Genomic DNA, 27,380 nt, shown 5'->3' on the forward strand with positions numbered 1-27,380 from the left:
CTTTTCCCTGACCATTCCCTTTAAAATTGTTTTAAAAAGCAACTCCCCACTGCATTGCTGTAAGGATAAAGTTACTGCATCTGCCTCTCACCAGGGATGTGTGAATATTTTGATTTCAGTTGTTCTTGGTTTCTTCTTTCTCCAGTATTAAGTTCAGTCTGCCGCATTTCCAAATGTGTTCATGATTTTTGAAAAAAGAAAAGTCTGCACGAATATTCATGCATTTTTTGTGCATTTCTCCCAATATAAACCTTTTGGTACATAATAGTGTATATTCAATGCTTTTTTTACAAACCATTTCCCCTAATGTAATGCATTTTGTATTTCATTTTCAATACAATGCACATTTTGTGTGCATTGCAACACACATTGTGTGTGTGTATTTCCCCCAATGCATGGGTTTCTTTGGGTATACATTTTGTGGTTGGAGAACTGTATTACAAAACTGTGACTTTTGCAAAGTATCTGCATTTTGTCACACACAGGTGCCAACTCCTAGGGACCATGGTGGCTTTGGTCCTCACAATAAAATATTTGAGGGGGCTGGGCCCCCGCAAAGTTGATGGGCATTCCCATTCAAATGGTGTGCGTGCACCATGTTGTGTGATTGGTTATGCAAGGCGGGGCTTACCTGGGCCCCCACAATATTTCATTTAAGTTGGCACCCCTGTTATCACATTCAGGAAAAATGAATTGGGTAGGCTCACATGAAAATGCAAACCCAGCAAGTGTCTTCCCCATCCTTATTTCTCATCTGGAAAATGTACTGATAGTACAGACTGCAGAACAGTTTCCCATCATTTGAAAGTGTCCGTGTTTCTGTATTCTTTCTTTTCAACAATCTCACCCATCCATTTGGGAGAGATGACACTAGCTAATTTCTGCCCACTTGTTTTTGCCTTGTTTTTGTACTCTACACAATACAAAAACATCCCTGCTTTGGACTACAGTTTTCACTCAACACCCCGTTTCCTAATGAACCACAAATCAATGGCTAACAATTTTATTGCTTAGCGGATACATAAGGAGCAGCCAAAATTAACAACCACCAACATTGCGGGAAAAGGTATCTGTCACCTTATAGTTTCTTCCTGTGCATTATCAGTTACACCTTGGATTTGATGCTCATTGAGACTCAGTGCCTAGTTTAGAATCTGGTGTGTGTGTGTGTGAGAGAGAGAGAGAGAGAGAGAGATAGAGAGAGAGAGAGAGATATTGTTGCAATAAAGCAACAATATGATATACAAAGAATAGAAATAAAAAGTCAATTATATAAAATGCATTTCAGGGTTTTGAAACAAAATCAAATAGTGGATCTTATTCTGATTGCCCCAGCTAAAAACCTTGCAACCTTTGCTGTCACCTGCTCATCTTGATCTGCCAAGGGAAATGACACTGTGGCAGTGGTTGGGTGACCCAAGATGGACAATAAAATAGGGGTAATAATCTCATTCCTCAAGTCTTTATAAAGAGTGCAAGCCAGAAGGACATGCGCCATGGTTTTGGTACTGCCATCTCCGCAGGGACATAAGCATTTTTTGTGTGGAATCTGTTGGAATCATCCCAAAAGTACAGCCGAGGGCAATACATTCAATCTTGCAAGAGTAAAAGTGTGTCTGTATTATAGAATGGCTATGTTAGGGGTGTGTGTGTGTGTGTAAATGCTTTGAACATTGTGGTGACATTTTGGCCTTTCTCAAAATCAAGAATCCATAAACCTTCCAAGAAGTATGGTAATAGGATGAGAACTGATAGGTGCCTTAACATGGTAGCTGCTGGGGCAATTAGTGGTGCCCATTTGGAATAAATGTGGGTCCATCTTCCACAAAGAAATTTACTAATTTTCTTCATGGCCAAAGCTATATCCAGAATTTGAGCTACAATACTAAATTGGATTGGGTAAGATAAACATTTGCTAGGGAACAAGCCAGTCATGAAAACCCTTTGCTTGGGGAGGCTGATTGGATAAAGTTTGTCCCTATCAAAGGGGAGAAGAACCCGTGGCCCTCCAGATGTTGACCATTGGCCATGTTTGGAACTGGTAAGTGCTGGGAATACCCAACTTTACAGCAGTTGGATCAAGGATAATCCAGAGGCTTCCTAGTCACATGGTTACATTGACAGTCCCTTTCAAACACCTTGATGTTCAGTAGCTGGAAGCCCCTCTTCCTTGAGCATGTCAAATGTTTGTTTCATGCTCATTAGTCAAATGGATCACCATGCTTGGGATGGGTAAGAATTTCCTCCTAAAACCTCTGATGCTTCCTCTCCTTGCCTATTTGAATGCCCACCAAGTTATTTACATTTTTTTAAAAGCATACTTGTTAAATGCAAAAATTCATTTAATGTCATATTTTGTCCCCAAAACGCCCACTGTGCTGAGTGCCTCCGAGTATCTAAAGAACAAACAGTGGACCAGACATTTTCAACTGATAAGACGTTATACAGCTTAATACATCAGAAAACAGCAATAATAGGAAATAAATCTGTGTTTATTTATTCAGACCGATAATATGAGCAATAGTGATGAAATTTACATGCATCTGTTGCTCACTGTTAAGTGAAAGCACAGTCTTGCCATTTCTATTAAGACATTCTTTCATTATAAAGCTTCTGAAATTTCTGTTTCAGGAAAGGCTGTGTGCCTGCAGTTCTCACTATCTTGTAAGCATTTTAGGAGACATAGGTCTTTATGTATATTGCATGGAGGTTGTGAAGCCCACGTTTTGGCTGAACCTTCAGGAATTCTCCAACTTCCTTGAGCTTCCGTGCAGGATGGAATGGTGCTGGGCCTCAGATAGACCATGGAGGAAGGCGGGGTTTGTGGGAGGGGCCAAGGACTGGGAAGAGATCTTAGAGACAGAGGGCCCCCCCCGGGGCAACGTGACTTCACTCAAAATGGTGGGGCAGAAGGCAGAGAGAATGACAGTAGGTGGAGTAAGAGCCAACTGATTCTAGTTTTGTGCCCATCCTCTTCCATATTGAGTTGTACAATGGTAACACCAAGACTAAAGAGAAGAGAAGTTGACAGCCAATCCCACAATCACCTGGTCTGGATGTGACAAGGAAGGCAGGTGGGTACAAGCTGAGGTCAGGCTGAAGGTGGTGGGGCAGTGCCCCATTTCTCCTAATAGACTTTCAAGGAGCCAGGGCACCCACAGGCATGCACACGGAAGGCATGAAAGGCAATTAGCTTTTTATTTGCAGAAAAAACAACCATACAGTAATCAATGTCCATGGTTTGTCTTAACTCAGCAAAGGAACCTCTAGGTATCCCTCTCCCCTCTAGCCTCTCACTCTGGATCCCTCCTAAGCCGATGAAGGCTGCATCCAGGGGGTGAGCTCCTCCTCTGGGCTTGTCTGGAGTGTTGCTCAGAGGGAGAGGAGAGTCAGTAGGATTGGGATTGTCAGCACACACGCTGTGACTCTCAGCTTCTAATCCTACCCTGGAAGGTCCTCCTTCTCCTGACTCCCCTTGATCGCTCAAGTCTCATGCTTTGATCAGCTCCCAGTTTGTCCCTTCTGCTGACTGCTCCTCAATGTTCTCACCACCAGGCTCTAAGGTGTCATCTTCGGAGCCCTCTTGGGCTGGCGGCTCCCACCACTCTTCTTCATCCAGCCAGTCCCTAACATAAACCAGCCTCTACTGTGGACTGAGCTTGAGGCAAAGGACAAAGGCATCAAGGAACTGAAGTGGGAGAAACCCGACAGCGCTGAAGATAAGGAAAGGATATATGCCAATATGGTGTTCTCTAGATGTTGTTGGATGACAACTCCCATCAGCCCTGACTATTGGCCATGCAGGCTGGAGCTGCTGGGAATTTTAGTCTGACAAAATATGGAGGGCAACATGTTGGTTATCCCTGATGTACGCAAACAAGAGTCCTTGTTCAAGAAGAGCTTAGATCCACGTTTATTTTAATTGCCATGGTCTAGACACAATGGATCCCATCCCCACCCCCCACCCCAAAAAAGCATTATCCTCAGATTGTAAACCTATTTCTACCGATAACACACTTTTTAAAATTGCCTTCAGCTTCCCAGGTGCCAGATGAGATCATCTTTAAAAATCTGTGCTCTTTGAGCAGTTATGTTCTTTCTACAGATTGCCTGACATTTGTCAGCATTAGCAAAACAAAAAACAAAAAAAACAACTCTGCCTCCGAAAGCTGGTAACCAAGAGCAAAAATATGGTATTAAAAATGGACAGCTACGCAGTAGAAATGAAATTGTAAAATGACTCAGTAGCTACTAGGCAGCCAGTGCAATTCTTTCAACAATGATGTGACAGGTAAGACTCTATCCAGTATCCACCTGCATCCCAATAATGTTTCTAAACTTTGCCTTGTTTTACCAGCAATGTGCACTTCAGAAGCCAAAGTTAACATTTCAACAAACCAGATTTCAATTTCCAGGATAGTGTGTATGTAATCTTTGGCTTTTCGAGCTTGTAGTTGACAATATGCATGATACAACTAAGCAGACCAAGATTCGGTCAATGCTCAAACACTCTTTGTAGATAGCCAGTCATTGAATTTGTGGATTTTAAGGAACAAGAATGATAACATTTTTTATTTTATTTTTAGCTACTTCTGACCAACAATTTTTCAGGAGCAGCATGATACGTTTGTGAGATGAGCCCCAATCTTCCACAATTTGAGTGAGTAGAAAAAGGTAGATTAGCATGAGCCATTGATATGCAAGAGAACATCTTGTATCCATTTTAGGCTCAGATTGTCTAATTATTTAGGCATATCTCTTAAGACCAGGTTCCAGTTTGGAGACTTGATTGCACTGTCAGATTCTGAGCTTCATTTACACTTGAGTGAATCTCAACGTGGTGCTTCCTCTTTCATTAAAGAAGGATATGGAGGAATTGTCCTCCTAGTTATGGTGCTAAAATTTGGGAAAGAAATAACACCAACCAATCAATTGAAACTGAGCAGACATCCACCCTAAAGGGATTATTAATGAATGGTGCACCTGAATGTGCTTGCAAATTTGATTAGCAGTGAGATCATATTTTGTTAATAACTTTCTGAAAAGTTCATAGGAGATCTTGGGAGCATAGCTGCCAAGTTATCCCTTTTTTAAAGGGATTTTCCCTTATGCTGAATAGGCTTCCTCGCGAGAAAAGGGAAAACTTGGCAGCTATGCTTGGGAGTTCAAAAAGGTGACGAAGCCATAACACATAGCTTTCCTTCCCAGATTATCCAATAAAGTTCTTCCCCCTCCTGCTCCCTTCATTTGTAAAAAGGAGACAGACCAAACAGGTGGCTTCTAGTGTATACCAGTAAAGGGGGACGCAGGTGGCGCTGTAGTCTAAACCACTGAGCCTAGGGCTTGCCGATTGGAAGGTCGGTGGTTCAAATCCCCACGATGGGGTGAGCTCCCATTGCTTGGTCCCAGCTCCTGCCCACCTAGCAGTTCGGAAGCAGGTCAAAGTGCAAAAATAGGTACCGCTCCGGGGGGAAGGTAAATGGTTTTCCCATGCACTGCTCTGGTTTCGCCAGAAGTGGCTTAGTCATGCTGGCCACATGACCCAGAAAAACAATCTGCAGACAAACGTTGGCTCCCTCAGCTAGTAAAGCGAGATGAGCTCCACAATCCCAGAGTCGTTCACGACAGGACTTAACTGTCAGGGGTCCTTTACCTTTACCTAGTGTATAAAAGGATCCAAGTTTGTTAACCAAAATTTCTCTAGTGATCGCTCTCCACATCAAATGGGGGGGGTGCCTTTTGAGTGGTCGTGCGCAGCCCCCCAGATCCCAGTGCAGCTCCTGGTAGTTTGGGCTCGCTTCATCCTCCCCAGGCTGAATACCTGGAGGTCTCCGCCTACCTCAGCCAATCGCCCAATCATGCCAGGGGAGGTGTTCCCAGGGGATTGGTCAGGTAAGGGGAGGGACTGCCCTGTCCACACAATAGAAGGTGAACCTTACCTGCGAAGTGGTAGTTGGCTCCAGAGTTGCCCCCCCGCACCCCCCTCAGTTAAGTCTTCTTTTGCAGGTTAACCTCTTCTCCACAGGTACGCAGGCGCTGCTACGTCAGGGTCGCTGTTGAAGGGCCGGAAAGGAATTTTCCTGCATTGGAAGGTTTTGCCTTTCCCGTAGCAAAACGTCACAACTTTGGCGGTTTCAGGCCTTGGGCAGAATCCTTTAGCCTATCTTCCTAAATAGGGGCGGGTGTGTGTGTGAAACGGTGACCCATGCCCCCTATGCGGCGGTGATCCCAGGGTTCCCTGTTAAAGGGGACCTTGGCCATACGCCGAGAGGTTGTCCAACGGCAGCAAAACAGGGGACGGGCTCTCTGCTTGAACATATGTTCTCCAGAGCCAGCCCAATCCCCACACATTCTGGATAACCCTGATGTCTCCCAGATCCCCAGCTGGGGACTGGGAAGGATAAACACCCAATGCCTGAGCCAAGGTCTCCCTACATCTGAAACGTAATAAAGTTGTGGCCAATTTTAATCCCATAGCATGTTATCTTGAGTCATTATTCCGCTCAGGGGTCGCCTGGGGTTGGGGGGACTCTGCCTGTCCACACAAATGTCCATTGCAGAATTAATTAGAAGCCAAAAAATAAACACATGATTTTAACATTGCTTCCAGCACTGAAAAGCTATGCAATTGCAAATAGATAATTCCCAAGGTACTCAATCCATCGCCTTAGAAGAGGCCACGTAAGAGCTTATCTGAGTAAAAAGACTGCAGGCCAAGAAAAAGATAATTTGGGAATCATTGATTAGGATCTTTTTGTTCTGTTTTAAGCAGCCACAAGGAAGAGGGAAACACCCCTCTTTCCCCATCTTATCATTTTCCCAATATCCCCCACCCCACTCCAGCGGCTACATTCTTTTGCAGTGGAAAATGTGCAAATATTTGTAATTCCCCCCTATATGAGGGATGGGGAATTTCAGGACTGGGGTACAAGGAGACAGTTCAACTGGTGCAATTTTTTTCTGATTCCCCCTTCCTGCTGGAGGTCCCTGTTCAACATCTCACACTGTTCCTGAGCATGGATTATTTTTGTTGGGGTGGGGCAGCTAAAGTTGTTGAGCTTTTCTTGAAGAAATCACAGGTAAATTCACAGGCAAGCTTTCGTAGGGGAGAGGGAAGCAATCTACTGAGGGGGCAGAACCTCAATTAATTGCGTACTTTCTGTGCTTTTTAATAATTTTGGGGGATCTGGGGGGGCAGATTTGTGTGTGGGCATGTTCTTGAGGTTCCCCCGAACCTTTTGAAGTGAAGTTACAGGAGGCACAGGATTATGCAGTGGGAAGGTGGCAGTGAACGACCTCAGTTCCGTGAGCACAATTCCGCCCACGGAACCAGGAATCCAAGCCACATTTATCAACCACCCTGAATCACCTCCTAGCTCTGATTGCCCATGCTGACGGGTCATAGGTGGAGAATACGGCAGCCCGGAATTTGTTAACAAGCCTCTCAGGCATGCTGAATTGCTTAAGAGCATCTCAACCTGTACTTTAAAGTGTGTCTGTTGTAAAGGTGCATAAAAATGTAGAGAAGCGTTAATGTGGGCAGGTATAAAGCTACAGCCTGGGAATTATCGACACGGATAAAAATACTATATGGGGTTAAAAAGAGAGAGAGCTCTTAATGATCCTAATGAGAAAAGTAAAAGTGTTTAATGCAAATATATTTTAGATTTCTTTGACCCCCCGAGCATTAATCCAAATGTTATACATCAATTTAGAAGCTAAAAAGATGATGGTCTTGAATATCAAATTTGAAATAAAATGCTAATGATTTTACTAATACACGAGTCTGCTTGACTTTAATTATTATTTAGTCCCTCTTTTGGAACATGAGGTTAGAGGCTTTCCTTTCAAGCTGTTTTTGAAACATGCAAATTTGGTGTCTAAAGAGCTCAGTTTGTTTGGTTACATTAAATATATTTCCCCATCGTCATGTTTATTATGGTTGTCTTGTTAAATATTTGTCATTTGTTTGAACTTTAAATGTAATTTTCGATCACTTTAAAAAAGTTTTACTTAGGGTGTGTTTGTGTGTGTGTGTGTGTGTTGCACATTAAGGCTGCAATCCAATATCCACTTACCTAAGGGTAAACATGACTAAATTCAATGGGAATCTACTTAGTCCTGAGTAGCAATGGACAAATCTGTGCATTTTGGTTTCTAAGTTTTTCATTTTCCCTATCTTAAATTCAGTTCTCCAGTTCTCCACATTTCTGCAGCAGGAGAAAAATCCCCACGAAAATGTGTTTGCATTTTGGTGTGACGTTTTTCTAATAAGCCTATTCACCTACCTGTTAATGTGCAAATTAAGCAGTAAAATAAATTTTAGAAATATTTCAAAGTGAAAATGCAAACAAAATCATATTTCTGCTCTAGCTCTTCTCTAGAGTAGACATGTGTAGGATTATACTGCTGAATTAAAATAGATAAATGCAAGATGAAAATAAATATTACTTGTGGGACTCAGAGATTCAGCTGCTCTCATCTTCATTTTGGTCAGGCACAGGCAAACTCGGCCCTCTAGATGTTTTTGGGACTACAACTCTCATCATCCCTAGCTAACAGGACCAGTGGTCAGGGATGATGGGAGTTGTAGTCCCAAAACATCTGGAGGGCCGAGTTTGCTTATGCCTGATTTTGGTAGTAGCAGGTTCAGTATCATATTTTTGCACAGCTACAATTGTACGAATAATACTGACTGCAACACTGACTGTCATAATACTGACTTCAGAGAGGGGTTATTATTGATAATGAATCATACTTCATTCATATTACAGGCATTATTTTCATAAATCTTTTCATTGGAATCACATCAAAACTGGAGACTTTTAGTCCTGAAGCAAATGTTTTATGCAGACTGTAAAATCTTAGAAATGCGTAGGGACGGATGGATTGTTCCTCACCTCTACAATGTCTACATTATTTTTTTTTAAAAAATAATAATAGCAGAAATAGAATGAACAGTTGTGTCGTTTTGACTTTCCTCGTATTTCTTTGCCTCCTTTTTACATTCAGTGGTATGTGTGGGTTCTAACTATTGGGCTGTGATCATGGGCAGCTGGTTGGTGTCGAATGCCCTGAAGTATCCGGGATGCTCTCCAAGATTCCAGTCAGGCAGATGGCAAAAGAAATGAATAGGAGTTAAGGAGGAATAGATTGAGAGGGATACTCCTAATTTAATATAAGCCACTGCTTTCACGCAGGGCTTTTTCAGTTCTTCACTACGCAGTTTCAGAAAGATCGAACATTTTCCCTTGTTCATCTTATGGCTTCATGAAAGATTTGCAGCAGAGTGAATCTATTGGATTGATCTCATTTGCATCTTCCCCCAAAATTCTGACGCACACTCGTCTTTTCGTGCATTTCTTACAAGCATTTTATGGAGCAGATTGGATAAACTGCTGACTAAAACGCGGTGAAATACGATGTCGTTGGGCTGATGGAACTCTAAAGTGTGCCAGGAAATAATGTGAAGGGACTGAGACTGAAACTACCATGCTGAAAATTCACAGGCCCAAGAACCAAGACGGGACCAGACTAGACAAGATGCCATTCACACAATTAGCGGTTGTCACAAATGGGAGCTTTGGTGAAAGCAGCTCCCTTTGGTAAGATGACAAGGTGCAAGTTCCTTGAGCACATTAGCAAACAAACACTTTCTAGGATTGTGCTAACTTGCTGCTTCTCGATGTAGCGTGCTATCACAGTTTTTCTCTGAGAAAATGTCCATCTCAATCATGTTTGCTTTTCACCTGGGCCGAGCAAATGATCTGGAAGTATTCAATACTGCAGTACTGCTGAACCTACAGTAAGTAGGTGTGGACCTGTTCAGGAAATTGGTTAGGAGAGCAACTCAAACCTCTGTTTAAATATAAGAATAATGTATAACATATATTAAGAAGTTCAATATGAATCAACGGCATGGCTAGAAAGCTCTGGGGACAGGGTTGAGAAAGCTGAAGGATTTTTAAACTGATATTGCAAATGAATCCATTGACTCAAAACAATAAAGTTGGACAGAATGCAAGCTTTTTCACAGATTTGCTTCTCAGCCCAGCTCAAGCTGTGAAGAGGACTATAGATGAAGCATCTGAACTGTTTTGCCTCAGTCACTTTTCTATACAACATTTTACTGGTTGTGTACCTGGCATGACACACAACCAATTTTACTTGGTATGGATATTTACCACAATATTATATTATATTATATTATATTATATTATATTATATTATATTATATTATATTATATTATATTATATTATATTGGTATTCAGGTTGGCAAACGTGGTGTGAGCTCAGGGGTAGCCAATATGGTGCAGTCTAGATCATCCTTGACTATTGGCCATGCTCAATTGCCCCAACAGATGTTGGAAGCCCACAAATCGGGTCCTCCCTCAAAAAGGTCACGTGTTGCGGTGAGACCTGGAAAACAACACCCTGTGTTGTGGGTGGGTAAGATTGGTCAGCCACAGCACCTGATTGGTAGGTCCCTCGATGTTGGGTTCATTCTGGCCAATGGGGCGCAGTCCCAACGGATCAAGGGACCTATGTATACCTATACACGTGACCAAGAGCTTCCTCTTTCGGAACGTGCATTCGGAACACCCACCCACCCTTCCCTACTTTTAGGGCTTCTTGCGCTTGACCTTGCTATGCCGTCGTGTGTCGTCTGTTGTTGGGACAGGGGCACAGCAGGAATTTTCCCCACTTGGCTGATTGGCTGTTGCCATTTGGGTTTCGCCTGCTGTGTAGCAAATCGTCACAACTTGTAAGGTTGTGAATAGGTTCAGGTGATAGGGATGGGAGAACGCTCTCGCCATCCCTATGTGAAGGGTATTCTGTTAAAGGAATCCAGGGACTCAAATGGTTTGGTCAACCCTTGGGAGGGGGTTGTGCCCATGCCTGAGACCAGGGGGACATCTGGGTGGTGGACATAGCCTGTTCCCAGTTTTCCGCCTATCCAGGTGTTCACCTTAGGCTGACCTATGCTGATGCCCTGGGTCAGTGCTACCTGCAACAGCGCAGGGAGCTAGTCGAACTAGAGCCTATGCAGCCACTCACTTTCTGTAATCAATAAAGTTGTGGCCTAAATTCTGCCAAACACCAAACCAAAATTTGATTCATGTGTGAATTTATTTAGTGTGGAGGTCTCTGGGTCTGAACATGCAACATCTGGAGGGTACTACATTGGCTTTAAGGATGGTATCCTTAAAGGAAGTCTGTGCATTATGTTGAGACTTGGGGCCTTGTCCAAGGTGGCTAAGTGAGGTTCCTGATGGAGCAAAGTTTTCAACTCAACTCTCCCTGTTTCACAGCCAACATACTATCCAATACAACACCTTTGCTTGTAACTATGTAGTGGATATTTAAACATGGTAAAAGGTAAAGGACTCCTGGACGGTTAAGTCCAGTCAAAGGTGACTATGGGGTTGCGGACGCTCATCATGCTTTCAGGCTGAGGGAGCCGGTGTTTGTTCACAGACAGCTATCCTGGTCGTGGGGCCAGCATGGCAACACCACTTCTGGAACAATGGAACACCGTGACGGAAACCAGAGTGCATGGAAACGCCGTTTATTGCTGCAGCGATACCTATTTATCTACTTGCACTGCTATGTTTTCGAACTGCTAGGTTGGCAGGAGCTGGGACAGAGCAACAGGAGCTCACCCCATCGCAGGGATTTGAACCGCCGACCTTCTGACATAAACATCATGTGCCACCATACAGTTATATTTAAATAAGGTGAAAATAGGGAAGTGGGTGGTGCTGTGGTCTAAACCACTGCATCTCTTGGGCCTGCCAATCCAGCAAGGCAATTCTAGATGTCCACCTGTTCCCTCTAAATCACAGTCACTAAGGCAGTGAGTTCCACCTTTTTCTGTCAGCAGTATGAGACCCAAGGATTTGCAAGGGCTCAGCATACCTTTGAACGTACTTTGAAGCTGGTTGCAAGTTTCACAAGGAAAAGAGTGATTCGTACTATTAATGAAAGCAATTTAGGCAGCCCTAACTTTCACGACCAGCTTACTCCAATGATCCGTACGAGGTCAGGGCCCCTGGAAGCTGTGAACCCTGGTAGATAATAGCAGGCTTTTCTTTTCTGCTTGGTACATTATGCTCCTTTTCCTCCATCTGCACATTTTGCATGGAAAAAGTGACACTTTGTATGAATGGCTGAGTTCACTTGACTTCCTCTGTTAAAGGCAGCAAGACCAGGGAAAGATAACATTTTCACACAAAGAGGGGGGAAGACAAGCAGGAGTTAGCTCAAGAATGTCATCGCAGATTTTGCCCTTCAGGAGGTCGCGAGCTGGTGGCAGGATAGAGTACATCCAAGCCCCCTAATTTCAGAGGGAGTTTAGCAGGCCAAGGCATTTATTTCCTGGCCACTTCTGCTCTGCCCTTTTAACACATATGCATATTCCAGGGTGGCTTACATTGAACAATAAAAATATCAATCAGTACAATAAAACACAACATTACAGCCACAGAACCCAACAGAATGAATTAAAAGCTAATTGAATTAGATGCAAGCCAATGCATTAAAAGTAGCTGTGGCAAAATATACCGACACCACGGCCCTGGCATGCTCACTTGTCATTGGGCTGCTTTGAGAGCAGCTCTTTCCTAGAGGGGCTTTGTTTGTTTGGTCCTTCTGCAAACCTTGTAATTCCCCCAAGGCTGTTGAAAGCTTGTTTTTTTTGGTTCAGGGACTGGGGAGCCCTTGAAGCACAAGGGCCACATGCCCTCAGAGGCAACCTTCTGCTGGCTGCATACAGGTGATGGGCATGACATTTCCAAGCACAATTCAAAGTGTTGGTGTTGACCTTTAAAGCCCTAAACAGCCCCGGCCCAGTATACCTGAAGGAGCGTCTCCACCCCCATCATTCAGCCTGGACACTGAGGTCCAGCTCCAAGGGCCTTCTGGCTGTTCCCTCACTGCGAGAAGTGAAGTTATGGGGAATCAGGCAGAGGGCCTTGTTGGTACTGGCACCCACCTTGTGGAACACCCTCCGGTCAGATGTCAAGGAGATAAACAACTATCTGGCTTTTAGAAGACATCTGGAAGCAGCCCTCTTCAGGGAAGTTTGTAATGTTTGCTTGAAGCTGGTAAAAGGCTGTTGTACCCAAGATTTGTACTACTTTGGCCACGTCATGAGAAGAGAAGACTCCCTGGAAAAAACCCTGATGTTGGGAAAGATTGAGGGCACAAGGAGAAGGGGACGACAGAGGACGAGATGGTTGGGCAGTGTTCTCGAAGCTACGTACATGAGTATGACCAAACTGTGGGAGGCAGTGGAAGACAGGCGTGCCTGGCATGTTTTGGTCCATTGGGTGATGAAGAGTCGGACACGACTAAATGACTAAACAACAACAACAACCCACTGAGGTCACCTGGGCCTTTAGGAAAGGAGATGGGACCAGGAGCACCCCCCGTACTGTGTATCTGCCCCTTCTGGGGGAGTATAACCCCATCCAAAGCAGGCAATTGACCAATTATCCAGATTCAAGAACCACCCGCCCACAGCGCTTCCATTTTGCAAGAATTCAGAGTAAGCTTATTGGCCCTCATCCAGCCCACCACAGAAGATAGGCACCAGCCCAGGGCTTGTACAGCCTCATCCCATTCAGATGTTATATAGAGAGATATCTGGGTAACAACCTATACGGATGACATCTCACCCCAAATCTCCTACTGATGGTTTCCAATATATTTGAGGACAAAGTCCAGCCAGGCAAAAGCATTTGCCTTTGAGAAGTAGAGGAGAACCAGTGAAAAGATGTTTCATGGGAAAGGGGAGAAGATGTTTCATGGGAAATGTTTCTGGAGAGAGACCAAGGGCTGGATAGCAAGCTAAGGCTAAGGTTCTCTACCCCTGCTTTAGTTCATCAGTGATGTTGCTTTCCCTGCATACAAATCTACACTGGAGAATGAATTTGCCTGTTTGAATATAGGAGATAAAAGAGCCACTGCTCATTGTTCCCCTGTTTTGCCTAATTTATAAAGAGAAGTACCCTTCTTCCATGCAGTTACCCTCTCTTGATTTTTATTTAAACAGGTTAAACAGGAAGTGCAGGTTAAATGCCTGGACTCCTCCTATCTTGCAAGGTACGTAGAAATACAAAGTGTTGAGGTTTTTTTGCCCATTTTTCCGATTAAAGCAAATTTGGTTACAGTGCAGAATAGGTGGCACAGAGTCCATAGCACACAATCATCACAAAAGTTGCAGATTTGTTCTGACGGAGCAGCCTGCCTCCTTGGCAAATCGCCACATCCCTCTCTCTGGAAAACTTAAGTCAGCTTGCTCAAACATGGTGAGGTTTGGAGGAGACCCTGTCAATGTATCCATCGCTTCAAGCCACACTTTCACATTGAGAATTATCACAGCATTCAAATTCAGGTGTTGTATGATTTTAAAAATGTATGAGGATAAGGAAGGCAAAAAAAGTAAATACAATCTCTCTGTGTGTTTCATTAAATATGAGACAGCCGTATCAGCAATCTTTCTTGCCCTTGGAAGGAGAAAGTCGCATTAGAACAGAGAGAAATGGTTGCAATTAAAGAGTGGAATTCTTCACTCACCGTTTTTACTAGAAGTATAGTGAACTTTAAGGACTCGGCTAGATGCCTATATAAATAGAACAGATTGTAATGTACACAGTCTCAACTCAGATGCCATCTCCTATGTTCAGCATCACCTTAAAGCCCTTAGTTTTCTAATAAAAAGAAAAGAAAAGCATGAAGAAGAAAGACGGGATCATTTATACCAGGAAATGTGGACGCTGGTCATCACACTTAGCATCAAAAGTTGCCAGGGGGCCTAATTCCTGCTGCAGGAAGTTCCACAGAGCAATATATTTCCTCAGCATTTTCCAGAAGAGTAGCAACCTTTGGACCACTATACCAGAAATCAATTTATGCCATACTTTGATTCTCAGAGATCAGGTGCCACTACCATACCCTCCAACATTTCTCTGATGAAAACAGGGACGTCTTATTCCATAGCAACAGCAGCAGCAGCAGCAACAACAACAACAATTTTATTACTTATACCCCGCCCATCTGACTGGGTTGCCCCAGCCACTCTGGGCAGCTTCCAACATACATAAAAACATAACAAAGCAATAAACATAGGGGGGGGGGGAACCTTCCATATACAGCGCTGCCTTCAGAAATCTTCTAAAGGTTGTATAGTTACTTCATACCCTCCAACATTACTCCATTGAAAAAAGGGATGTCCTAAGAAAAAGCAGGACATCCTGGGATCAAATCAGAAACCGAGCCTGCTTTTGTAAATCCAGGACTGTCCCTGGAAAACAGGGACATTTAAAGGTTCTGCATGTCCTATGTTCAGCTTCACCTGAAATTGTGGTACTTCACATGGTCCCTGTAATGGAGTCAAATGTGTATCATTCGCAGACTGAAAACAGCAGCAACATCAATTACTGGGTTGTTTTCCATTCTGGACTTGGGACGAACATTGGAAATTTCTGCTCCTGTTTCCATTTTCTACAGAATTCTTGGACACCCCTACTAACAAGTACAGTGGTACCTCGAGTTACAAACGCCTCAGGTTACAAGCGCTTCAGGTTACAAACTCTGCTAACCTGGAAGAGCAGGGCTGGCTCTAAGGCAAGCCCGGGTGGCGCAGGGCCGCTAGGGAGGTGCCGCGTGGCTGCGCCTGATGCAGCAGTGCTGCACCTGCCTGCCCACCGCGGTGAGAAACGGGGCAGGGGGGCGCTGGAGCGATCATCGCACCACGGCGCCAAGGCGTCCTGATGTACTTAAGATGGCCCTGTGGAAGAGTTACCTTGAGTTGAGAATTTTGCCCCAGGATGAGAATGAAAATCATGTGCTGGCGGTGCAGCAGCAGCAAGAGGCCCCATTAGCGAAAGCACGCCTATAGTTAGGAATAGTTTCGGGTTAAGAACAGACCTCCAGAATGAATTAAGTTCATAACCAGAGGTACCACTGTAATTGTAACGGATGTCAAAGCAGACTGATATTTACTTATGAATTATCTTGAGATGATTTCTTTTTTCTTACAAAGACTCCTATGTAAGAGAATATCAGAAAAAAGATCCTATTGGATTGAATAAGACACTGGATTTCCTCTTATTTGCTGTATTATGCTCTCATTTTCCCCTCCTCACAACATGCATAAAAGTGTTAGGAAATTTCCCACATGTTCATAGTTTCACAAGATCACCTGATGACACAAACTCTGCCCCTTATGTATGTTCTTCTAACTAGATACAGCAAATGTGCACAAGGGAGGATCAAAATGTTGGCAACAGGCTCCACCCCAACTTATGTGCATTCATTCAAATGTTGGAAGAGGGCCTAACTGCTAATAGGCACATTGGGATCTCCACTGGAGTTTGGGAACCCTTCAAATGCGTTTAAGGTGAGGGCAGAGCACACTTCTGTGATGTGCACCCTCTTGAAACATTCATTGTCATGGCTCAGAATATCTATAAGGGCCTCTTGTGTCTGTTTCAGATTCTGGAGACAGAGAAAACCCTGCCAGTATAGTTTTGGGAGCTTTTTGTTTTTGTTTTGCTGTCTCCATTGATTTCAGCTATATATTTTGCCAACTTAAAAATCAAAACACTTTTGTGCTTCAGGAGAGAAGCAACAAGTACAACACAACATGCAGCATAACTAGTAGAAAGTTCTAAAGCTGGAGAGATGGAGGAGAGAAAGGTCTGAATGAAAGCCTCTCTGTTACCCTGGCAACACTTCCATCCGCCGGAGTAGACTCTCTCTGCTCCCAATCATCCCCTTTCTATGAACACAATACTTTGTTATAATGTCATTTTTTTGGAGTTATTTTCCTTGTTTTCAAAGTTACCACCTCCCACCTGCTAGGTGGGAGGAACAGAAAACGCTCCTAGATATTGGGCATATTCTGTCCAATAACAAAGAATGAGGGGGAAGGAAGGGCGAGGTAGCTTTCTGAAGCCCTGAACTCTGCGAGAGTATTAGATTCAAACTATTGTTCAGCCATGGGGACTAAAATAATTAAGTGAGAGGAAGACAGAGGCTGTCTGAAGGAGAAAAATAGAAAACGCATGAGGAACTAGGCGAAAGCAACAGCAACAAAGTCTCATTCTTAAGAGATGTGTTCAGATGAAGGCAAGGCCAGCCTTGCATTAGATGGGGTGATATGTTCACCTCAGGTAGCAGATACTGGGGAACAGAGAGCATGGAGGAATTGGAGACTCTGTGTGCCATGTGACTTGTAGGGATGGAATTCCAGGGAAAATGGAAACAGGAAGATTCGAATCCGAGAGATGTTGTTTGCAGAAGATGCAGCCTTGAGAGCACACTCTGAGGAAGCTCTACAAAGACTCACCAACCATTTTACACAAGCCTGCAAGGAGTTTGGCCTTACCATCAGCCTGACAAAGACCAGCATCCTGGGTTAGGAAATTGCCAGCACTCCACGCATCAACAGTGGTGACCACATGCTTGAGTTGGTAGATGATATTGTCTACTTGGGTTCCACCATAACCAGCAACCTCTCCATCGGTGCTGGACAAGCATATTGGCAAGGCAGTTGCAGCAATGGCTCACCTCTCCAGAAGGGTATGGGAGAATGTGATGCTAACATCAAATACCAAGGTGAAGGTCAAAAATAGAGATTATTGTTAGCTTCCAAGCTATAGTCAACCTACAGGGAGGCTTTAGTCCTTTACAGTATGTTCTATACCAGAATCTATTGACCTGGACAACTGACTATAAGATTCATTGAGAAAACTATTTTGACTGCAAACAACATATTACTCGCTGACAGACACACACACAACCTCTCTCTGTGTGTGGATGTGCCACTAAATAATTTTAATTAATTGTCTGACTTCCATGAAATCAAATCAGGATGAATAGTTAATAATCCGGTTGTCTGGATTATTGTCTGAGTTATCTGAATGCAATTGTATTGGGGTGCAGAGGGATGTTTACAGTCAGAATGCCACTTACATTCTCAGAAGACTCTGGTATACCAATGGAAAGCCATACCCTCCAACAATTCTCTGATGAAAATAAGGACGTTCTATTCCACCATCATCATAATCATCATCATTTTATTATTTATATCCCACCCATCTTCCTGGTTTGCCCCAGCCACTCTGGATGGCTTCCAACATATATAGAAACATAATAAAACATAAAAAACTATAGTTACTTATCTCTTTGACTTGGGGGTTGGGTTGCATAACTCCATACCCTCTGACATTTCTCCGATTAAAAAAGGGACGCCCTAAGGAAAAGCGGGACATTCCAGGATCAAACCATAAACCGAGATGGTTTATGTAAATCTGGGAATGTCCCTGAGAATAGGGACATTTGGAGGGTCTGTTGAAAAGCTCCAATTACCTAGATCAGGCATGTCAAACTTGCGGCCCTCCAGATGTTTTGGACTACAATTCCCATCTTCCCCAACCACTGGTCCTGCTAGCTAGGGATCATGGGAGTTGTAGGCCAAAACATCTGGAGGGCCGCAAGTTTGACATGCCTGACCTAGATGGTCCATTGGTGGTGGCAGTGGTTAAAAACAGAGTGTTCTGAGGGGGGGAGGTATGTCAAGCTCACCCAAGGGCCTGCAGGATCTAAAGTCCTATTCTTCCCTCGATATGTTCACAAAATTGGCCCCCAACTTGATGTAACTGTTTCCCTCTCATTTAAGTCATTGGGAAGGGGAAAAAAAATATCTGCATTATTTTCCAAGCCACTTTTCTGCCCTGATCTCGGAGTTGTTCCAAGAAGTTGTTCCACCGAATCAGGTGTTCTGCCTCTGTAGGATTTCCACTTAAGAATTAATACAAGTGTGATTGGTAGAGCGGGAGGGGACACCAGCGAGAACGATTGTAAAGAGAAATGTTGTTGAGGGGAGATGAGAAAGCCAAAGAGAATATGAACACGAGCAGGAAAATAAGAAGTGATGCTGAAGGAAAACAGAAGCAATATAAAATGCAATATGGCGTTCCTGATACAATACACATTGTAATTATAATAATATGAGACACCCTGGTACCAGACTCTTCTGCAATCATGCATCTACCTGGCTTGCTTTCCGGCTCTAAGGAAATTTGGCAGGCAGATCATGTTGAGAGGCTTTGAGCAGCCCCTAGATTTGAACTAACAAATCTTACCACGTTGAGAATGAATTTCTAGTTACACCCCTGCTGTGGTAGATAGGTTTGCGGAGGGCTGCGTGTAAAATTTGACTGTGTGCAACAGTCCTCAAAATTTCTAACTTCTTTTACACTTCTCATTAGCTGTGGTGGAGAAATTAGGTCTAGATAAATGAAGGCCAGTATGAAAATTGGTCCATCCAGTTTTTCATCCACGCTTTAACTAATTACAAGTCATTTTTAAGAGAGACTACTGAGAACCATTCACCACTAGAGTCACGCATTAGAACCACTTCCCTTGCTAAGATCAGTCTTTTCCTTATTAAAAATGGTAGAAATGATGTCACCTCAGTAATTTACAACCTTTCTAGTGATCTGACCAGAAGCAGTATAGTTGTGAGCGAATCCAAATTATGTATTGTTTCTCCATGGAAGGAAACCTTTAGAGAACACCTTTGAAAACCAGTGTGGATTTTTGGACACCACCAATCCTTTTCACATCTATTCTGCACCGAGGGGGGGGGGATATTGTGGGCTGATGTGGACACAACATGGCTTTGTCTCATTCCTGGTAAGAAGAAAATAAATAAATAAACAAACAAACAAACAAATAAATAAATAAATAAATAAATAATACAGTACCCCGTCCATCTGGCTGGGTTTCCCCAGCCACTCTGGGCAGCTCCCAACAGAATTAACACAATAAGACATAAGTATTTTCTAATACAACCTCCTTAGATGGAATAAAATAGAAAACAGTGTTGTGCAAGCTTGGGGGGGGGGGGAAACGCCCCCCCCATTTTTAATAGCCTTGTCACCATTCTCTCTTCCCTCTGCTCCTTTATTTCTGACTTCTTTCTTCCTCGCTCCTTCTTTCTACCAGGGCCTTCAGGGGAAAACATCTGAGGGAAAACATACTTGAGAACTGACTAAGGATACAACACAGCCCATCTTTTAATCATGGCCGAATGAACCGTGGGATCATGCGTCTCCTTTCCAAAAGCCTTGCTTTTCAAGGGGGAAAAAAAGCCTCTGGTCTCCCTTCACAAATGGTAACCACTTGACTGTTGTTCTTACAGAGTATTTTATTAATCTGTTTCAAATTGCCTTGTGAGCATTAAACAAGGGTTATCACAGTATTGACAGAAACCTTATCTGCAGTAAGTTGCAGAAGGGGATAAGGAATGCATGATCCCATAACCCATGTCCAATACCTTAAATTATTCTTCAGAGACAGGCAGTGTTATGTGATGCCTGCACTAAACCTATGTCTGAATCCTTCCTAAGTTTGCAAAGACTTCAATGAGACATTGGTAAAGTATTCTTTTGTTTAAACACACACCATTCACTCAAACTGTTTTTGTTACTGCCAGAGACCAAAGAGCCCTTTTGAGAATCTGATCCATATAACTTGATAATATAGATACCGGTATATATATTTACCCCAGTTCACATTAGTAAAATTGTAAGCAATTTCACAGTTTATTGAGTACAATTTTAAGTGGAAAAACTAATTCACAGATCCAAATGAGCAGGATAGCAATATGGCAAACATTTATTCATACGCTACTTTACTGTGCACTATACCAGTGTTTCTCAACCAGTGTGCCTCCAGATGTTTTGGGACTACAACTCCCATCATTCCTGACCACTGGTCTTGCTAGCTAGGGATGATGGGAGTTGTAGTCCCAAAACATCTGGAGGCACACTGGTTGAGAAACACTGCACTATACTATACTATGCACAATATAATTTTGAATGCTTCAGATTATGGAATGAAAGGGTGGTAGAACAATACAATACAATACAATACAATACAATACAATACAATACAATACAATACAATACAATACAATACAATACAATACAATACAATACAATACAATACAATGCAATACAATACAATGCAATATAAAATACAATGCAATACAATACAATTACAATACAATACAATACAATGCAATGCAATACAATACAATACAAAATACAATACAGTACAATACAAAATACAATGCAACGCAACACAACACAACACAACACAACACAATATTTATCCCCCATTCAGTGGTGTAGCATTGGGGAGGTGGACCAGGGGAGGTTACCTCAGGCACAAAATTGTTAGGGGCACAAAATTTCAACACCCAGTGCTGCCTCAATACAGCCATGTGCTTCTGTTGATGGGCTCCATTGAAAGTGGCTTCTCCAGGCGAACCAGGAAGTGACCTCTCCAGACAATAGAATGACTCATGTTTTCTTATCTCTGCAGCTGCGATCTCCTGGGTGACACGGATGCCATTCAGCAGTTGAATGTGCATGCACACTCCACCCATTTCCCTGCTACCCACCCACTCCTCTCCATGCAGCCCAGGGCACTGGCAACCCATGCTACACTACTGCCCCCCATAAGGGAAGAGAATATTTCACAAGGTGTAACTTCCACAATGAGCTAGACCAGGCATCCCCAAACTGCGGCCCTCCAGATGTTGTGGCCTACAACTCCCATGATCCCTAGCTAACAGGACCAGTGGTCAGGGATGATGGGAATTGTAGTCCAAAACATCTGGAGGGCCGAAGTTTGGGGATGACTGAGCTAGACCTTCTGAAATCCTCTCTCCTATACAACTATTAAAACTGCAGGAGCCGGGGGCTCTTTTTCACTGGCCGCCCTATCCCTGCACATTGACGATGGGAAATGACGGAAACTGAGCGAGAAAGTGGTTTGCCTAATAGCACTCAGTAAGCGCAGGTCAGAGGCAAGATGTGAACTGGGGATTTCTAGATTCATAGCTCAGCCCTTAAGTCACAATTTTATGTATGTCTACTCAGGACAGAAGTGTTTCACTGAGTTCAAGAGGACTAACTCTCACGTATAAGATTGCAGCCTGAGTCAGTATGCTACACCAGCTCTTCACCTTATAGAGTCGTCGTAAGGATTATTGAGATAATATATCACATGAAGCACCTTGGACACTCTGAAGTGCTATCAAAATACTTTATCATTGTCATTCCCATTCAGGTGGGCAATCTTAGGGAAGAACAATGCACAAGCAATGATTCTCAGTTGCTGTCACGGCAGGCAGTTGGATGGCTCCACAACAAGGCCAACCTAGACACAATGAGGGAGTTCTGTCATTGGAAATCCCCATGACTTTCACAGGGCTAACCATGGCATTAGGCAAAGTGAGGTGGCTGCCTTAGGCAGCTGATTCGGGGAGGCCATTTGTTATTATTTCTGATATTATTATTATTATTGTCATTGTTGTTGTCATTACATTGTCCAGGCTTGAAGCCCAGGGAGGTCACTTTGTTTGCTGCTAACATAGCACTTTGACTTCACCCCCGGAAGAGTACTCCATTGTCTCTTGAGACAGACAGATGCCAACAACCGTTGTTGTTGTTGTTGTTGTTGTTGTTGTTGTTGTTGTTGTTGTTGTTGTTTTGTACTGCCAGGGACAGGAATGAGTGAGATGTGTGCTCATGGGCTTTTTTTGCATCAGGTGCCAAAATAACTGAGTAGCCTTGAGTATTAATACTGAGGTATCAATAGAGATTTTAGAATGCACTCTGGTCTTGACTACAATTTGTTTCAAACAATTTCTAGTCTTATACATTTTTAATTGCTGTAAACTGTCCTGGGACCTTATGGTGAAGGGCAGTAAGGAATCGGATTAATACAGATGGTAATAATCAGTGCTATTTTTCTAGAAAGAGAGGTGCTGGAACTCACCATGAATGCCTCACTTGTTTTCTTATAATGGCAATGACGCCCACCTGAGAGGGGCCGGAACAGAGTTCCAGTGAGCTCCGTCGATGATAACATGCACCTTAGCCTGGGCCTGGGGCCTTATGGTGAAGGGGAGTTAAGAAATTGGATTAATAAATATGGTGATATACACCTTGATTGGGTGATGGGGTGGGAAGACATTTGTTGCTTGGCTATAAGCAGTAGAATGTGTGTTGTTGATTTTGAGTTCTATTTCGGCGGTACCTTTGCTATTTTTTTGTGCTTGCTTGCTTTTAAATTGCTTTTAGTGGCCTATGTGTTCACAGGGAAAGGAGGGGAAAGGGAGCAGGTGAGTAGACTGAGTGAAAAAAATCCCTCCTGTCCCCCCCCCCTTTCTTTTTCCCTAGACATTTAGGAACATGTTATTAACATCCCATGCATGAAGAGCAGTTCAGAAAGTGCCACAGCGGAGTTATGAAGCAGCAAGCGAGGAGGCTGAGCTGACAAACCTATACTTTAAGGGCACAGCGCATAAATTCTCCCAGGAACCACTTCTGCAGGCCACGCTCAAGCTCAGCCCTCAGTGAGATAATTGGGAATTTTATTGGCGTAGCTATAGCAGGGGCGCACCTGCCATGAAAGTCTGCATTACGTTAGGGTCATTTCATACGGCTTTGCTACAAGGTAAAGGTGGTGAAGTGTGAAAGCAGGCTGAGAGTCTCGTTCGCCTCAGCAGATGCCTCATTATACTGAGTAAATAACTTGTCCCTGATATATGGCTTTGTACCAATGCTGACTGGCAGCTTGTTTAATGAATTATGGGTTATAATGGAGGTGTAGATGCGAAGCACCGTTGATGTTATCTGCTTAATTCCAGCCCGCCTTAGGCCTGCCTTCGAGATCACCTAGGCTACCAAATTGCTTCACAAAGATTATCATTTTTTAAGCTGGCCTTTCCCACAGTCACAGCAAACATGAGTTCAGAGACCGTGCCATCAAACGGCCCTGGCCTTGTTATGTTAACAGAACTGCTCAATCAGCCTCAGCGTACCTTTTCGCACCGAGCCATTTAAAACAATAATGTGAGCAGAACATTAATTTGAGAGACCTTAAAATAGCTAAATCGGATAAATGTATGCTTCAGGCCCACACCCCACGGCACAGCCAGTTGTTCAGCAGGAGCGGGAAAACAGCAGGATGGGTTTTGCTGCTTCCCAAGCCTGCTTTAAATGCTGGTCTCTGACGTTTGCCTACCCTTAAATTAGTCTTCCTATTAGCATATAATCATTTAATAGCGACGTGCTGCATTTGCCCATTGCAGTAAAGCTGGTGGGCTTCTGTGCAGAAGAAAACAATGTCGTGATTAGTGTGCCATTATTTCACTAGCTGCTTTGCAATGTGTCTGATCGCACTTGAATTATGCCTTTTGAAGAATGCACAGCCTCAGCTAAAAAAAGAAAAGAAAATGAATATGAATTAAATTAAAGCATCTTTCAGAATTCACGCCAAGTGACTTTCAAGCAGCAAGGGTGCAAGGCAATTTCTGACGGGAACATAATATGTATAGAGTACCTGATTTTACAATTGTTACCTTGAACAAAATAACACATAAATTTGCAGGCCAGTGTCCCTCCCTTTTAAAAACCTCCCTGTTATAGAAACAACCCTTTCAAAATTCAAACTGCTATAACACCGTACCTTTAAAGCAAATTCAAAGCAAATTTCCTGCCTCGTAGAATTCTGTTAAGGGTTGCTGGAAATTGTAACTCTGTAAGGGTAAACTATAGTGCCCAGAATTATACGAGGACGGAATTTGTTTTGAATGTGCTTTAAATTTATAACATCAGTTAGAAAATGTTTATAGGATTTGTTTAGGAACCTTAATATGTTAAGCCATTGACCAAAAATAACAAATAACAAAAAATGATGATGTTTCTTCCTGTTACCCAGAAATTATGCAGTTCAGTAAATTTCCCTCTCTCTGGTTCCAGAGAGTGATCCTAAACTTGTTCACCATTGCGGAGCTCACATGCTTCTACCACGCTGCTGATACCGGCCATCCCTTGACAAAAAATGCTGTGATTTTTTGCTGTGCAGAGACCGGCAGCATGGGTTTCCGGGATGAATAATCAATGAACCTGAAGACTGAAATGGAAAAACACTAGTCTTCCGCATTCACCTAGAGTGAAACCTCTCACTTAATGCAAACTCTCACTTAATGCAAATTCTCTGCTTCACAAATGCAAACTGTTACATAAGCTTTTTTTTCACTTCAGTGCAAACATTACATTTTATGCATATTGAGCATATCTTTAACAGACATGCACAGGATTTCAGTGCTAATGGTATTTGTGTGGCAATATGCCCTCCTTCCCCAGAATAAAGACTCATGACACTGGGATTAAGATTTAATTAATTGGGTGGTTAAGGCCACAACTTTATTAAATATGCATGTAGAGCGGAATTGGCTTAGGCGTTGGAACCTAACAGACTATATCCGACTCCAACCCGTGTGTTGAAGTCTGTGAGAAGTTAACCACCAGAAAGGAGCCCCGCGACGTAGATCTACTAGAGCTCCTCCTGTGCATAGCTGCCAAGTTATCCCTTTTTTAAAGGGATTTTCCCTTATGCTGAATAGGCTTCCTCGCGAGAAAAGGGAAAACTTGGCAGCTATGCCTCCTGTGGCCACCGATGGGGCGTGCCTTACGGCCCAGGCAACTCCAGGCTCAGGACCAAGCCTCGCCCCCGGAATCCTTTAACGGAATTACTTCTCCAAATTAGGGCAGCTGATGACGTACTTGCCCCTCCTCCATCTAATTGTTATGCAAATTTCCAACGCCTAACCGCCTAACCTAAGTTGTGACGACATGCTACGAGGTAGGCGAAAAACCCATCATGGCTACCCCAGTATGGGAAAAATCCTACCCAGCCCCCTGGCCAGCCAGGGCAACCAACTGACGTCCATAGCAGCGTCCCCTTACCTCTTATTAAGGGGTGGGCGGGCGGGTGAATTGTTCGCTCCGGCGAACAGCGGAAGCAAGAGGGAGCGTCTCCCGCCTGCGGGGGTCTTTAAACGAAATGGCCCCGCCCCGCCCCGCCTCATTGGCCGGTCGGGGTGTGACGCAGGCGGGAGCATACCATCACGTAGGGGCTGAGCTCTCAGCCCCTACGTGATGGTACAGTCGGGCAGCCCACAACCCCACCTCCGACGCAAGCGCGGAAGTGGCTTTTCTACACCTAAATCTGTATGTATAATAGCTGTAATTTTACACATACATTGACTACCATATTTCTTAAAGCCAATCTTCTATTAATGAGCTTTCTCATATCTCGAAATATTTTGCTCAACTTCACTGGTGCATGGATACTATGAGATATAATCTTACAAAAGCTATCCTTAAGTGCCGCATTAGTATTACAGTTGCATAAATATAAGTCAAATTTTCCTGAGGAATGGCAATTAAGAGGACCATCTTCCTTTGCTTAATAAATATCTTCCTGGGGGGTTAATTTCATCAAAATGATATAGATATATGACAATACTGTTCCATATAATTTGAAATGATTAAATAAATGATTTGTCACAACATTCCTTGTGTGTTCATGTCTCACAGCCTATTTTTCAATAGCATATATTGCTAATATGAAACATTAACTGCTAAGCTCTTTCATTTCACTTCATTTCATCGAAAGTCGGGATTCAGGAGCACATAATTATTGATTAAAACATACTTTTCAGTTAATTTAGCTTTTCCTCATTACTGAAAAATTACAAACCTTGCTATATTATAAGGAATGTTCAACATTATGAAACGAATAGCTGATCACATAATGTATCCTCTACTTTTCATATCCTTAGTATAGATCACTAGGCAGATGAATCTGTACAGCTTTTCACAGTGTGGAGATGTAATGGAATTTCTACTCGTATGCAGTTGTTAAAGTGCCGGGGAAACAGGAAAGTGTTGCGGGCTCTTAAGGCTATGGATTTATTTATTCATTTACGCTAGGTGCTCTAATTCCCTTCTTCAGGCCTTGGCTCTTACTGACACACTTTTATCTTCACAGGAGCACCCCTGGAGCGACAGTTTTCCTCTCAGTGCCCCACTGGTATGCCTCATTCATGACCTGGAAATGTCAATTAGAAGCAGCAAGAGAAAGGCAATGCCGTCTCCAGGCCTGTTCGAGCCTTCTGAGGCTACGGATTCTTTTGAGCCAAGAGAGGATGACTGTCCGTGAACCCCGGCGTAGGCTGGGATGAGTTGGACTCCCCACAAGAGACAGGAGCAGTGTTCCTGTTTTCAAATCTGTTAACAGGAATTAAGTTTTGCAGCCAAGAACAGGGTGTGCTGGCTACATTACAAACATACGAAGGCCAAGCAGTATTATTTTTTCCCCCTTTTTTCTCCTAGGCTACTTGTCTTTGAAATAGGCCATTTCTGACGTCAGCGGTGCCTGGAACTTTGCTAGGCTCAGGGAGTTCTCAGGCGAGATGTTCCAGAGCCTAATTTGATGCTTT

This window comes from Zootoca vivipara, chromosome 9 (genome assembly GCF_965207765.1).
Source record: "Zootoca vivipara chromosome 9, rZooViv2.hap1.1, whole genome shotgun sequence".
NCBI lineage: Eukaryota > Metazoa > Chordata > Lepidosauria > Squamata > Lacertidae > Zootoca > Zootoca vivipara.